Genomic DNA, 17249 nt, shown 5'->3' with positions numbered 1-17249 from the left:
TCTTTCTTTGTGGCGGAAAAATTCTGTTTAATGAGAACTCTCATTGAAACATAAATTTAATTATATCTGTGATAATGGTAAGAGGTTGCCAGGGTGGCGAGTGCCAATTCAGCTCATAGGAGGACTGCCCTACGTTGTGGGAAAAGAATGAATGACCTCATCCACACCGCCAAAGTAAGTGAACCCTCTACTCTCAATACTCACCTCACTGAATGGGTCCTGGGATGTGGGCATCAATGGCAAGGGCACTCTCTGTGCTGCCCATGCATAAAAGCCTTTCACATGGTGCCGAGGTTTTGTCTCTTAGCCCCACTGCAGATGGTCTGCAGGTCGAGGGGCAACTGCAGGTCGCTGACCCAGCCACACTGAAGGCACAAATATTTGGGTGGTGGAGGCTGGTTGGAATGGAGGGGAACTGCGGACACTACTGCTGCTGCCATGTCTCTGTTGTCCTAGTCCTTCTAGCTGCTGAAGCTTGCAGGTCAGGAGGGTGCTGCTGAAGTACTCTTGAAGACTATCAGCAGTGCATCTTTCACATGGCATACAGTTGCCAGTGAGTTGGTGGTGGAGACTGGCAGCATGCGAATGTCACCTGCACCACAAGTGGTCACAAACCATCTTCTATCTTTACGCAGGAGAGGACAGCGCACAACAGGCATGAGAGAGAGAAGACAGGAGCGGGGGAGGGAGAGCATGCCCAATCTCAGCCCCCCTCACACAGTATGAACAGCAGGCTGCCGAACTGGCAGAGGAGGACCATGACCATTCCTGTGGTGATGGTGCGGCCGGCCTCCCCTGCCACCCAGTGAGGCAGCACGCTTAATCTCTGCACATAGGAACCTGATGGTGATGTTTGGTGCAATGTAGGATGCGATCACTCATTCTCTCCTCTTTCCATTACAGTTGCCAGCAGGAAGTGGTTGAAGCCAGAGCCTGATCCTGAGTCCAGCCCGAACTCCAGCCTGCAGAGGACTGAGGACAATGACAACGATGATGAATTCTCACCTGTAGAGCCATCACAGCAGCCACCTGCACCCTCCACCAGCCCAGAGACACACACCTTGGTGGCTCAAAGATCTAGTTTAGGCTCGGGCTCACACTCTGGTAGTCACCACACAGACACATGTCCGCAGCAGGAGGAGGCAGGGACAACCAAGATTACTGACACAGAGAGGATTGCTGGGGAACAGACCTATGCTAAGTCCGAGACCGATGATGAGCCCCTGGGAGTGGCCCTGGACAAGATGCTGGAGATGCAGCGAGAGGTGGGGGAACATCAGGCAGAGGTGTCAGAGGCCCTCAACAGAGTGGCATGCGAGTCTGTCTTCCACCCTCTGATGTAGTGGCACCAACATGTGTGCCCATCAAGGTTTCCATGGGGATGATGGCGGATGCCATGGAAAACTTGGTCTAGCAAAACACCTAGTTTCTGCTGGAGCTGCACACAGACCTGCATTCCATTGCTGTAACCACCAGCGAGCTTTTGCAGTGGCTATGTGAGGGGGGGCATGGGGCACCTTGACCTCCTTCCAGGTGCACCTTCTCCTCAAGGAGTCAGGAAAGGGCCCTCGGGCACCCAAAGGGAGGAGGATTGTCAGGCGGACACCCCTGGGGCCTCCACTCAGGACTCTCCAAGGGTGTACTGGCATTCTGAGTCCTCTCTACCTGTGACCCCATCAACTCCAGCCTCTGGGACTGCTGAGGGTGCACCTGCCCCACAGCAGGAGACCCAACGAAGATTGGGACCCTCCAGGCCTCGGGCCTCCAAGGACGCCCACCAAGGTCATCAAAGACAACAGAACATAGTGGTCAGCAGGCTGCCTCCAGCCTTACTGTGGATGTCAGGAAAGCACCTAGCTGCAGCGGTAGGGCACGTAAACTTAAAAAGTTCTGAGTTCACTTTGGTAGTATGGGTGTATAATCATTGTAAATTGTTGCTGCACACTTGTAAATATATGTATAGTTGCATTTTACGGAGGTCTGCTGGATTTTTATTGCTACTGCTCGTGTTAATGCCTGTGCACTACCGCCGCCCCCCAACCCCACCCTACACCCCTCCCCCGCCCCTACCTCAATTCAAGGGGCTGACCCAGGCTAGGTCTTTGTCCCCCTCAATCATGCCTGTACATGGAGGTAACGAACTTTGCCAAGGCCCTTGTGAGCCATGTGCAAGAAGCCTCCCATGCACGCTGTTCCCTTACCCCCACTGCCTAGTCTACAGAAACACCTCCCGCTTGTCAGGACAGTATATTAGGGTTCCCCTTCAGTTGTCCAGTTGAGCTGACCTGCTGTTCCACCCACCCGATGACCCTCCTCCCAACCAGCATCTCTTAAGTTGGACATCAAGGGCATGGACCGTAGCTCAGCAGCAGGATGGTGCCTGTTTCCTTTCAGTCTCTAACACTTTCTACCCTCCACCAGTAACCCACACCCTCTCTCCCCATCACCATTGACCCCCCCCAACCCCACTGTAACCTTTAGTCTCCCAACTATCATCCTTGAACATTACTACACTACCCATCACCACCCCCCCACCACCACCACCACCGACCCCCAACACACCCTGTAGCCCATCATTATCAGTGTTTATGTGTCCTCCCTCTGCAACTAGCCCACCTCAGTCATGGTCCCCATACCCGCTCTTATCTGCCCACCCCTAAGTTCTGTGGCTACTTCGGATTCCCCTCCAACAACCCAAACTGGCCCTTCATCCACCACAATGGACCCTCACTCTCCCACCCTACCACATCCCACTGCCGCTTTAACTGCTACTGTTCCCTCCTACCACAGCACCCTCAGTTTACCCTTCAGGATTCCGTGATTGACACCACTGACCCCTCCCTCTGAACCCTCCCCCCCGTCATGGTCCCCTGCTCTCCCCCCACTCACTGTTCCCTGCGCTCCCCCTCATTGTCCCCTGCTCTCCCCCTCACTGTCCCCTGCTCTCCCTACTAAGTGTCCCCTGCTCTCCCCTGTCACTATTCCCTGCTCTTCTCCCTCACTGCCCTCTGCTTTCCCTCCTCACTGTCCCTGGTTCCCCCTCCCATCCCTCACTGTACCCTGATCCCCCCCCATCACTACCCCTGCTCTCCCATTGTCCTTATATCTCTCCCTGGTCCCTTCTCCCACCACCAACCAACCCCACTCTGCAAGGCTGCATTCTTACACCATCCCCAGCATCCCCACCCGCTCCACCTTATATCTACCCTCTCCTCCCCTTCCTGTGCTCCATTAATTCCCCCACACTGATCGCCGCATACCTCCCACCTGCTCCAGTCTGTGATCTCGCTAAGTCTCAACATCATGTTGGCCTGGTTGTGCTTTGGACCAGTGTGAACTCCCGCTGGCAGGGCAGATGATCGGAAGGGGCAGGGGGTGGTGGAGAGACATTTCCAGTCTGGTAGTAACTTGAATCCCGCTAATGATATGGTAAATGGCTTCCCAACGGCCTTTGGTGGGGATGGTGATATGCCATGGCAGTCAGGACTGCCAGTTCCCGCCGTCATTTCTTGTCATCGAGGAACTGAGTTTTTCACTTGCGCCGTATTCTCTGTCCAAGGCCCACCTTGAACCCACTGCTGGTGGAAGGGGATGATTCTGGACGAAGTGTTTGATGTGTAGGGAAGACTGCCATGAGCTTGTATTTAATATCAAAGAGCATGGAGGAGTTCGGCACCAACTTGGCACAGGGCTTTACACACAGCTTAGAGCTTAGCTGGCCCCCAAAAGCTTGGAGCAATTAGTTTATGTTGAAGCCCTGAAGTCCCTCTGCATCCTTTAAAACTCGAAACAACTAAGGAAAATACCAAAATCCAGAAGAAATTAACTAGGATTTGACCTGTAAGTGGTTGATGATGCCTTTAAATAGTATGGGAGGGGTGTGGGGGTGGGGGTGCGGTTGGGAGTAGTGTGTTCAGCCGTGCGATGTTAAGAGAGGGCTGGAGTGTGAAGCTTCAAAATGGCAGCACTGGCATCAATTCAGCATTGCACGCTGATCGACACCATGGTCGGCTGCTTTGTATACTTCCAGCAGGTGTTAGCTGTGCATGCGAACACTTTCACCAATATGGCAGCCAATGTAATTCACAGCAGAAGCATGTGCATGTGCAATGCCCAAGCAATAGTTGCTACAGGACTCAATTTCACCCCAAAGCTTTTCCTCAATTCAAAAGGGGAACACTGGTAAGATTAGTTACCCTTGAGAATGTGGTGATGGTCCTTCTTCTTGTACCACTGCAACCCATGTGGTGAAAGTGCTCCCAGTATAGTTAGGTAGGGACTTTGACCCACCAAAGATGCTAAACATCTAAGTTAGGATAATGTGTGCCTTGGAGGGGAAATTGAAGATGCTGGTGTTCCCATGTACCTGCTGCCCTTGTCTTTGTCCTGGTGATTGTATATCACTAAACCAGCCTGCCCAACATCGAGGCCCTAATCACTCCAAACCAGCTCCGCTGTGTGGGACACATCGGTTGTATGCCTGACACCAGACTCCCAAAGCCACTGTGCTACTAGGAATTTGGTCACAGCAGGAGAATCCCAGGAGGACAGCAGAAAGATTTTAGGAATATCCTCAAAGCGTCACTGAAGGGGTCAAACATACCCACTAACTCCTGAGAGAATCTGGCTTATGACCGACCAAAATGGAAAAGGCACATCAAAAGACTTCATCAGAAAAGTGGAGAGGCAAAATCAAGGCATTACAGGGAGTGCACAAACCTCTGAACAACCATTTACCCAATCCTTTAATCACAATCTGCCCTGCATGTGGCAGAGTCTGCAGATCATGCATTTGACTTAGCAGCCACCTCAGAACCCATTGAATTGGAGTGGAAGCAAGTCATCCTTGATCCCAAGAAGAAGATACCTCTATACCCCACTGGTGGGTCCGTCTGGTGAGGCAGAACATACCTAGGAATAGTGATGGAGGAATCTGGAAAATGGCTGAAGGCTGTTAGTTGATCAGCATATGGGACAGCTCTACCTATTTCGACACTAATCCTTAGTTGTTATTGAGGAAAATTTTGCAGGGTCAGTGGGGCTAAATGAGTCTTGATGTTTACTTCTTCCTTAGTGTTCTGCATTGTGGAGCTTCATCAACAATATAAAAGAATATTGCAAAACCCTGTATGTAATCATTTATAGCTTTGCTTCTTTACTGACGACTTGTAAGAATTGGGACTAATATATGTCAACAGAATGGAATCTCTTGCAAAATTTATGGCTTGGCTTATCTTCTTTTCTATTGCTTTTGGGTCAATGGCATTACTTCGTAACACAGCAGAAAATAAATACAGAATGGACATTTTTAATAAATGTTTTGGGTGCAATATAGGAGATCATAATACCTTCACATGCTGGGTAAACACTAAGATTGAAGAGGCCAAGGTTAATTGTACAAATGCAGATGCAGGTGTTTGCAAAATTAGAGAAAATTTTGTAATTCAGAGGGTGCTATAAAGGTCACCTAGTTCAGTAAGGTAAACATGGAATAATACATTTATCAGTACATTGCTTTCTTAGGGCATATGCCTTAGTGGAACATTGTTGAAGCTAATTGTTACTTGTACTAACCAGTTGATTCTTCATATTTTAACTGCCCTATATTTCTTCCCCCTCAGCTAACTGTTTTTGTTTCACACCAGCTTTTACCATCTGTCTTAGGATGAACTCTTCCCAAAAACCTAATTATTTTTGGAACCTGGAACTTGGAGATCTGGAATCAGAGAATATTATTTTCACTGGCAGGAAGGTCAATACTCAGAGGACCTAGATTTAGGATGATTAGCAAAAAGAATCACAGGGAAAATGATGAGAATTCATACTGGGGTGCCTTTCTTGAATCAACAGGAATCATTCCATGCAATACTGAAATGGTTATTCTTTGTCTGTAAGCCCGGCCGATAAGTGCTACCAAATTATTTGGCAATGGGAATGGCATTATAAGAAGCATGATAGTGCAATTGTTATATCACTGGATTAATAATCCAGAGAACATGAGGTTAAAGCCCACCATGGAAGTTTGAGAACCTGAATTCAGATTAGATAGAATTGGAAATCAAAAAAAAAACATTAACAGTGACAATAAAACTGCTAGGTATTTAACTGTTGTACTAATATCCTTTAGGGAAGGAAACCTACCACGCTTACCCGGTTTGGCCTATACATGATTCCAGTGCCACACAAATGTGGTTATCTCTTAACTGATCTTTGAGATGGCCTGCAAGCCACACAATTGTGTCAAATAACTACTCACTTAATTCAAGAAGGTGCACCAGCACAATTTCAGGGCAACAAGGGATGAACAATACATGTTGGCCTGCAAAGAATAAAGCAAAATTATAGTCAAGCCCAATTCCCACATATGCTGTTTTTTAAATATTTCTTGGGCATTGCTGGTTAGGCTCGCAGTCGTTGTCCTAGTTGCCCTGAGCAGATGGGAGTGAGTCTTCGAATTGAATCACTGCAGTAGCCTTTTTGCAGCGGTTTGGTATAAGTGGCCTGCTGGGCCATTTCAGAAGTGTATTGCCCCCATCTTTGCTCTCTGAAGCAAATGGAAAGGAAAACGCCCTGGGTTACATAATGGATGATCAATTCAATATCGCTTGGTTTAGGCTCTCACCAAAGTTGAAAGTTCTGCCCCAGGTAGCTACAGATCAATTAGTTTGATGACAATTGTGGGCAATGTCTTATAACACAATTCAAGATCAGATTAGTAAGCATTTGGAATCGCATAGGTTAATTAAGGACTGCCAGTATAGATTTGTTAAACATGAATTCTCTTTGAGGAACTTGGAAGAACTTTTTGAAGAACTGGCTGATTGGATAGATAAAAGGAACTATATAGATAGAGTGCAAACAATTTTTCAGAAAGCACTTGATAAGGTGTCTCACAAGGGGCACATAGTGTAAGAGGGAATGTAAGAGCATGGGTAGAAAGTTTGTTACTGGACAAGAAATACCCTGAGACCAGCTCTGTACTGAGAAAAGGTGTGAAATCTATGGCAGCGACCCAGTTTCAAGCTGGACAAGTGTTTGTTTTCAGAAAGCAGTCTGTTTCTGAACATTTCTTTTGAATTTCCGCAGAGTGGGAGAGAGTGAGAAGTTGTGCGGTTTATCTTTTCCTAAAGTGGCAGCCGTTTTGCCTAGGGTAATAATATTGGATTTTTATGGTTCAGAATCTACAAGGACACTGTTGCCAAGTAGTTTACTTGGGTGTTCTGACCAAGTGATTTATTTTTGAGGATGTTTGTAAGACTGTTTTAACTGTGTAATTTTAATCTTGTGTGCTCAAGTTTTTTTTCCCCTTTTAATAAATCTTTCAATTTCAAAACACTAAAAGGGGATTCTATGCTTCTGGAAAATTTCCCCTCATTTTCAAAATACAAAAATTAAGTTATGATCAGTAAGACAAGTTTACCTATGGGATTTGACTTGTTCAGAAAATAATATTGGCTGTGGTTGTAACAAATTTGGGGGCTCTCTGCGGGATTTAAAATTTCTTGATTGAATTGGAATTTGTGAATTTAAAGGTTATGAGTATGAGGAGATCATTGAACTCAGGAGTTTTGTGTTGAGGGATTTTAAAGTGGTTGGACTGCAACATGGCTTTGGCAATTGCTAAAACTTCTCTGGGAGTGAAATATGTGACTGTAGAGTAGTTGAAATCGTTGACTAAAACTCAGCTGGGCAAGTTAGCAGATGAAGTGCAGGCAGAAATAAAAGGGGAATTTTGTAAGACTGATATGGTTAAAGTACTTGTTCAGTGTTTAAAGTTGGGGGCTGGGGGAGCCCGGGCACCTGAAACTAATGTGTCACAAGTAGAGATAGTAAGGCTTCAGTTGCAAATGAAGAAGCTTGAACTTGGATAAAGAAATGGTACTGTAAGAAAAAGAAAAAGAAAAAAATGAGAAATGAGAAAACTTCAATTAGAAAGAAAGGAGAAAGATAAAGAAAATGAATAAAAGAAGTATAAATATAAACCGCTTCAATGGGAAAAGGGGGTGCAAGAAAAGGAAAAGTAAAAGCTGCAAGAAGTAGAAATGCAAAAGCTTGAAATTCAACTTCGGAGAGAGAAGGTAGCAAGTGAGGAAAGAGAGAAGGAACAAGATAGAGAGCTTCAAAGAGAGAAAGAAGCCAGACAGATGAACTGTCTAAAGTGAAACATAAAACAAAGGAGGAAAGAAGAGATTGTAATTCGGATGGTGACTTTGATTCCTTTGAGGAATTTGATTTAACTGAAAATATCTGGTTAGTGCCTAAATTTACGGAGGATGGAGTTGAAAGCTATTTCACCTCATCTGAAAAGATAGCTATAAAATTGATAAAAACAAAAAAACTGCGGATGCTGGAAATCCAAAACAAAAACAGAATTACCTGGAAAAACTCAGCAGGTCTGGCAGCATCGGCGGAGAAGAAAAGAGTTGACGTTTCGAGTCCTCATGACCCTTCGACAGAACTTGAAATTTCTGTCGAAGGGTCATGAGGACTCGAAACGTCAACTCTTTTCTTCTCCGCCGATGCTGCCAGACCTGCTGAGTTTTTCCAGGTAATTCTGTTTTTGCTATAAAATTGAATTGGCCAAGGGATATTTGGGCTATAATGTTACAGATTGTTTTGTCAGGTACAGCAATGAATGAAGTAATGTATGCTAGCTTATCAGAGGAGTAATCTGCAGACTACGAGGTAGTGATAAAGAAAATATTAAATGATTATGAGCTTGTCCCTGAAGCTTATCAGGTAAAATTTAGGACTGGAAGAAGGAGGCCTAATCAGACACTTGTAGAATTTGTGAGAGAAAAATAAACTCTCTGGGGTCAATGGCTAAGGGCATTAAAGTTAGACAAGACTTTTGAAAACGTAAGAGAGATTTTGATAATGGAAGAATTTAGAAATAGTATTCCAGTAACTATCAGGATGTATTTAGATGAAAGACAAAGTAAAAAGATCAGGTAGGCTGCTGTTTTAGCCAATACTTTTGATATTTCACACAAGCAGTTGCGTGTTGGAAAAGGATCATAGGGAGTCAGCAAGGAAATTGGAATTATAGAAAACCTGGTGATGGTAAAAGTGTTAGTAACATGGAGAAAGTTGAAGGATGCCAGTCTATTTAAGATGGAATGGTAGAAGGCAGAGGTGAAAGAAGAAATGTAGTATGTTACCATTGTAACAAAGCTGGGCATACAAGATAAAATTGTTTGAAGTTAAATGGGAAACCAGAAGTGGTGATAGGAACTCAGAAGAGTCCTGCAAGTTAAAAGTATGGTGGGCTCTGAGACTCAAGTGCAAGACAGGCCAATAGCCTTTGCACAGGTGAAAAAGGAAGAGTCAGTATTAGCCAGAGAGATGGAAATGTGTTTGCAAGGAAGTTCTGAAGAGCAAGTTACAGCGATGTTTAAAGATTTTATATGTGAAGGGCAAATATATCCTTGTGTTCCCAGAAGAGCAGGAAAGAATGTTAAGATCTTAAGAGATACAGGGGTCAGCCAGTCATTAATGTTATGGGATAGTGCCAACAGCTGTCCAGAAGGGTAATTGCAGGAGAAAGTGTTAGGTAGTGGAATTCATGGAGGATTTAAACCTATTTTGTTATATAAAGTAAATTTAAAAAGTGATTTGAAAACAAGAGCGGCAGTGGTTGGAGTGATGGAGAAATTTTATTCTCAGGAATGATATAGCTGGATTGCAAACATTGACTATGCCTACTGTAGTAGAGGAACCTGTTGAGATGCAATCAACAGACGTTTTACAGAAAGAGCATCCTGGATTGTTTCCAGGTTGTGTGGTGATGAGGTCACAGACACACAAACTTAAACAGGAAGAGAAAGAATCTAAAACACAGGGGGAGGATGCTGAACCTCAGTTGCCTGGATCAATCTTTGAGAAGATTACTCAGGAAGAGGAGATTAGAGAGAAGGAGGCTCAGGCGTTTGATCCTTTGAAGTTAGTGGAGTTACAGCAGCAGGATCCAGACTTAAAACAGTTATACTAGACAGCGTATCCTGAAACAGTGGCAGAATACACTCCAGAGTGTTATTATCTTAAAGACAATGTGTTAATGAGGAAGTGGATACCGCCTCATGTTCTGGCAGATGAAAAGTGGGCGATAGTGCACCAAGTAATGATACCGTCTGGATAAGGGAATGAAATTTTAAGAGTGGCTCATGAAATCCCAATGGGTGGACATTTGGGAATTAGGAAAATCAAGTTAAGATGCAATAACATTTCTGGACTACATAAAGAAGTAGTTAAACTTTAATTCCAATTCCAGTATTTGAAGGACCTTTTATCAGGGTCCTGATTGATTGTGAAGGAACCCTCCCTAAGACTAAAAGTGGGAATCAGTATTTACTGACAACCATAGATGTGTCCACAAGATTTCCAGAGCAATACCATTAAGGAATATCTCAGCTAAGGTGATTGTAGAGGAGTTAACCAAATTCTTTACGAGATACGGATTACCAAAAGAAATACAGTCAAATCAGGGTTCAAATTTCATGTCACAACTGTTTAAAGAAATAATGAACAGCCTGTGAATAAAGCAATTTTGGCCTTCAGCCTACTACCCTGAATCACAAAGTACTTTAGAAAGGTGGCATCAAACTTTAACAATTAAGACTGTAGCATATAGTCATGACTACCCACATGATTGGGATCGAGAGATGCCATTCTTGCTGTTTAGTATTAGGGAATCTCCTAAAGAGTCAACAGGGTTTAGTCCCTTTGAGTTGATTTACAGTCATGAAATAAGGAGACCACTCAAACTGATTCAGGAGAAATAAGTAAGTCAAAGTTCTGAAACAACTCTTCTGGATTATGTGACAAAATCAAGAGAAACATTGCGAAGGCTACGTGAGCTAGCTGGAGAACATTTAAAGATATCTCAGAAAATGATGAAGGCAAATGTGGATAAAAGGGCAAAGGTTTATAGTTTTGTGGCTGAGGAAAAAGTGTTGGTATAGTTTCCAGTGTCAGGCAAAACATTTAAGTCAAAGTTTTGTGGACCTTAGCAGTTTGAAAAGAAACTGAGTGAGGTAACCTATGTAGTAAATACCCCAGATAGAAAAAAGGTCAGTGAGTGTGCCATGTAAACATGCCAAAAAGGTACTTTGACAGAGGGGATAAACAGGAGGAGATACTGGTAGTGGCAGGTAAGGAGTTGGAAACAGAAATTAAAGATTCTAAAATTGACCTTCCCTTGATTAAACTGGCCAATGAGGAAGTCCTTAAGAATTTAAATGTGATATTAAGTTACCTTCCAGAAAACCATTGAAGTGATTTACAAGTGCTGTTGCAGTCACACAAAACAACTTGTGAAAATAGAACAGCGAAAATGGATTTCCTTTGTATGATGTTGATGTGAGGGATTCAGTTTCAATAAGGCAACACCCATATGGATTATATCCAGTAAAATTGGCTCATTTGCGGAAGGACATTAAATTTATGCTTCAAAATGACATCATGGAGCTCAGTCACAATAATTGGAGTTCACCCATTTTAATGGTGCTGAAACCGGATGGATCACAAAGACTGTGTATTTACACAAAGTAAACGCAGTAACAGAGGCAGATTCATATCCTATTCCATGATTGGAGGATTGTATCGAGAGAGTGGTGCAATCAGCATTTATCACAAAAATTGACTTACTGTGAGGATACTGGCAAGTACCTTTATCGGAAAGGGCAAAAGAGATATCAGCTTTTCTGATGCTGGATGGTTTACATCAATGCAAAGTTATGTCCTTTGGTATGAAAAATGCAATAGCAACATTTCAGAGACTATCAAAGTGATTGAAAGACTAAGCAATTGTGCTGCTTATTTGATGAATTAGTGGTACTCAGTCAAACCTGAGAGGAACATCTACAACATTTAAAGGAAATGTTTGACCGGCTACAGGAAGCTAATTTGATTTCAAATTTGGCTAAAAGTGAATTTGCGAAAGCAAAAGTTACATATTTAGGTCACACTATCAGGCATGGTCAAGTGGCCCCACAGGATGCAAAAATTAAAGTTATTGTAGAGTTCCCAGTGCCTAAAACGAAAAGGGAAGTTTTGAGATTTCTGGGCTTGAGTGGATTTTATCGGAAATTCATGCGAAATTTCAGCAGTAGAGTTGCTCCACTGACTGGATTATTGAGAAAGAACAGGAGATTCCAAAGGACACAGGAGTGTCAGACTGTATTTGACAGTTTGAAAGCTGTACAAACCACTGCACCTGTTCTAGCAGCACTTGATTATACAAAGCAGGTTGAATTGGCTGATGACGCCTGATGTGGGTGTTGATGCTGTGTTGCTACAGGAAGATGAACTGGGACTTGAGAAGCCAGTGGGGTATTTCTCACAGAAGTTGAATGTATATCAGGAGAAATATTCAACTATAGAAAAAGAGATTTTAAGTTTGGTTTTAGCTTTGCAGCATTTTGAAGTGTATGTTGCAAATAACTCTTTAGTGACAGTTGTATATATGGACAATCCTGTGAGGTTTCTGAAAAAGTTTCGAAATAAAAATGCCAGTCTGCTCCAGCGGAGTTTGTTATTGCAACTGTTCAATTTCAAAATTATGCATGTGGTTGGACGAGAGAATTTAATTGCAGATCTGTTGTCAAAGGTTAAATTTAAAAGGACTTGGATGTTGGGAAATTGAGAATGGACTGTTAGGAACTTTATTCTTGTATATATTTTCATGGCTGATGCATGTACACCATTGTGTAATAGTTTATGTTTGAGTATCGAAATATCATGAGACTGGGCAATGACATCGGGATGCTCGCCCAACAACATTGTGTCATTTTACACTTGGGCATGCTGGGCGCATGCCTGCACACTGAGCATAATATTCTGCCTAGCTCTGCGCTGAGAAAAGGTGTGAAATCTGAAGCAGCCATCTAGTTTCAAGCTAGGGAATTCTTTGTTTTCAGAAAGTAGTCTGTTTCTGAACCTTTCTTTTGAATTTCCACAACAGAGTGGAAGAGAGTGAAAAGTTGCTAAATATTGGATTTTTATAGCTCAGAATCTATAAGGGAGTTGGTGCCAAGTAGTTTCCATGGGTCAAAAACAGAAAATGCTGAGGTCCGAAGAAGAGTCATATGGACTCGAAACATTAACTGTCTTTCTCTGCACAGGTGCTGTTAGACCAGCTGAGTTTTTTTCAGCATTTTCTGTTCTTGTTTCAGATTTCCAGCACCCGCAGAATTTTGCTTTTCTCCTAGTTTACTTGGGTGTTCTGACCAAGTGGGTTTTTAGGGGGATGTTTTGTAAGATTGTTTTAACTTATAATTTTAATCTTTTGTGCTTAAGTTTTTTTTCTTGTTAATAAATCTTTTACTTTTAAAATCCTAAAAGTGTTAGTGGGATTCTAAGTTTCTGGGATCAGTACTTTTTCTCTTGTTTTCAAAATACAAAAAAAAATTACAATCAATTTGACAAGTTTCCCTCTGGGATTTGGCTTGCTCAGCGAATAACATTGGTTATTGGCTGTGGTTGTAACATTTTAGTTATTGGCTGTGGTTGTAACATTTTAATTATTTTTTGATGAATCATATACATCATAGCGTTGATTGCAAGGCTCAAGTCAGCGTCAAATAGCACTTTTTAGATCTTTGTTGGGAAGTATGACTTCAGCCAATCATGCATGCAGTGCTGAAGAAAAGAATTCCTTTGTATCACATTTTACCAAAGCTCAGAAACATCACAGACTTTGTGCTCAATAAATCATATGATAGTTACTTTAGGGGAAAAGGCTAGTTTGTAAATGGTAAGAAAACCATAAATACCAATTAAAATATTGACCAATTAATATTTTTTGTTTGGTGACATATTCAGTCAGGTTAAGGCTCGGGACCCAATGTTTTGAACCTTGTGCACCCTGCTCTCCTTGGCCCTGGCAGATGCAGATGAGTGGATTTTAAAGTGGACAAGAATTCAGCCATAGATTTTGTGAGAATAAAAAGAACATGGGGGATGGATTTGTGCACTTAATGACGAGATACTGTGTGTACAAATAAACAGAGAGACTCAGGGGCTCAAATATATAATCCTCTGAAAGCGTGAGTGCAGGTTGTTAAAGCCATTAAAAAAAAGCCCAATATAACTCCAGATTTGCCAAATGGTGCTTTAGGTTCAAGATTTAAGAGTGTATTGATGAATTCATATACAAATTATTTGTAATACAATTAGCATGTTGTGTGTAGAATTAGGGATCTCATCATAAAGAAGATATTAAACCAGTAAAAAAGTGTACAATATAAGTTCATCAAGAGTATGCCAGGATGGGGAACCATCATTATGAAAAGCTTAAGGCTTGAGATGTAGGATTATTTCCACTGGAGTAGAGGAAGCTAAACAGGAGATTTTACAGAGGTTATTAAAATTATGAAAGATCTTGATTGAGTGAAAAAGGAAAGACTGTTCCTTGCACTTGAGGGATCAATGATGAGGGGCCATCAATTCAAATTGTACCTGAAAGAGTGGGTGAGAGAAATGTCATTACATAGAAGATAGTTGGATCATAAAATACTTTGCCAGGAAATGATTGAGTTATAAATCATTGCATCTTTTGAAAATTGGATAATAAGAAGATTCAAAGATTAATGTGCCCTCAGATTGGAGGTAGAGGGTGGGAGACACTTGCAATGTAGTGCTGGCAATGGGGCATGGCAGGCTTTCTTTTTCCTCCTTTGCTTCTTGTAATGTCATATCTAAAGGGGGATCAGAAGAAGCAAAGTTAGAATGGATTGCAAAACAGCAAAGTTTACAGATTAGTTTCAGTATAAGGAATTACGTGTGTTTCAAGGCATAGCTTGCTAAGATTATGTCCCTGCAGAATAAGAAGGAAGAGAAGCAGAATTGCATAATGATTCTATAGTTGACATCACTGGACCAACTTTCCCATCTCTGTCTTTCTTTTACCTGTCTCCCTCTCCAGGAGCTCTAATTCTTGATTCTTGATTCTTATGAGAAATGTGGGACTGGAGGTTGAAGGACCGCCAGCTGTGACCAAATTCTTTTTTATTCATTTACAGGATGTGGGCATCACTGGCTAGGCCAGCATTTTACCCATCACTAATTGCCCTTGAGAAGGTGGTGGTGAGATGCCTTCTTGAACTGCTCCAGTCCCTGTGGTATAGGTACACCCACAGTGATGATAGGGAGGGAGATCCAGGATTTTGACCCAACGACTGTGAAGGGACAGCGATATAGTTCCAAGTCAGGACGGTGAATGACTTGGAGGGGAACTTCCAGTTGTTGGTGCCCCCATCTATCTGCTGCCCTTGTCCTTCTATATGGCAGTGGTCATAGGTTTGGAAGGTGCTGCCTAGGGAGCCCTGATGAGTTTTTGCAGTGCATCTTGTAGATGGTACACACTGCTGCCACTGGTTGTCGGTGGTGGAGAGAATGAATGTTTGTGGAATGAGTGCCAATCGAGCAGGCTGCTTTGTCCTGGATGGAGTCAAGCTTCTTGAGTGTTATGGGAGCTGCACTCATCCAGGCAACTGGAGAATATTCCTGACTTGTGTCTTGTAGATGGTGGACAGGCTTTGGGAAGTCAGGAGGTGAGTTCCTCACTGCAGAATTCCTAGCCTCTGACCTGCTCTTGTAGCCACAGTATTTAAATGGCGGCTATGCAGTTATGTGTACCCTTTTCATTTAGGAAGAATATAAAAAAGTGAGAATGCCTTTTGGTTGACTTAGGATCTTGTCAAACCCAGGTATCAGCATGCAAATCATATCTTAGGAAATGATAGTAACTTAAAAAAAACAATTACACATCATGTGAAGCTTTTAGTGGAGTTCAAGCATTTAAGATTGTGAGTGAAGAAACACTCACAGATGAAGGCTGAGAATGTAAAGGGCTCCAAGAAACTTCCTAATCTTGAATGGTAAGCTCTTGAAGCACTTCAACACAGGGAAGGGAAGGTGTCTGTAAGCAGCAAATGTGCAATCTTGGAAAATATGGATAGATTGTCTTCCTTTATAAGGTTATTACTCTGCACACTTCCCTTCTGCTCCCTGTGTCAAGCAGAGCCTCCTGCCTTATCCTATTTCTGCTAATCTCTATAAAAACAGGGAGCCCCTGTGCCCTGCAGCACACCACTCAAACATTGGACAACCACTCTTTTGTCCTGAATGCTAAAAATAGGTTCCTTGTGAAGCCTAGCACTTTAAGCTACTGCAGCCATTTAAATCCTCCAACAGCATTCCATTTTTACCCCCGACCCTCACAAGCCCCCACCACCCCATACATATTGGCGAGCTTTCAATCAAAGACGGGAAACCGTCTTGGTTAGTTAAATGCAGCTGACCTTAGAAAAGTTCCCAGAGTCAGTGTGGGTTCATTTGGGTGGTTGGAAGTCCTGCCCAGCCATACTTCCAGAGTTAATCTCACCAGAGAGGAAAATCTACGTCTAGGAAGAGTCTCCTCAACTTCCTCTCAATCTCTTGCAACATCCTCCAGTAGGAAACTGAAGCCTGAACTACTGCAGGGTTGTATCCCCCAACATCAGGCCATTGTCTTGTATACATTACACTTCCACCCTTACATTCCTTAATGATTCCACTGTAAACAGAAGAAAAGTTATTACACTGCTCCATTTAATTCTACAACTATACATGTAGGCAAGTCTTCATTCCATCAATGTCGTTTATATATTTTAATTGCATAATTTTTGACTTTATTAGCAAGAGTAATAAAATAATTTTCACTCAAATTCTTCTCAAATGCTTTGTGTGTAGTGACTCAACAATATAATATACGGCAGTGCAAAATAACCATGTGCTGAACCAGGCTTTTTAACTAGGCACTGATATTTCTGTAACACACTCCTATTAGATTAAGGTTTGATGGGAAAAACAGACTAATGAGCATGAATTCATGACTACTGATTTTTCAAGGCTGGTGTGCATTGTTATCTGAATGGCGGTCTTCAGAACATTCAGCCTCAGATTTGGAAATCAAGATTATTGGTTTCTAAAGGCCAAATCCAATTTTATGGATTTGCTTACAACGTTTGTTGCTGGGTATAATTACTGTTGAGTTAACAAGCCAGTAAGTATTCCAATAACTTTTTAACAAGGTATTGCACAATAATGGCTACATACATGACATCAACTGTGTGAAAATTTTGTTAACATTGATCACATTACATTCGTTTTACAGCTGGCTGCTTAAAATGTCATTCCTTACCCACCACAGGAACCTCTTTGATCAGTGGAGAGCAGAAGGATCTCTCTCTGATCAGGTTCCTCCCTAA

Source organism: Carcharodon carcharias, chromosome 6 (assembly GCF_017639515.1).
Source record: "Carcharodon carcharias isolate sCarCar2 chromosome 6, sCarCar2.pri, whole genome shotgun sequence".
Lineage (NCBI taxonomy): Eukaryota > Metazoa > Chordata > Chondrichthyes > Lamniformes > Lamnidae > Carcharodon > Carcharodon carcharias.
Note: the sequence above shows the minus strand (reverse complement) of the source record.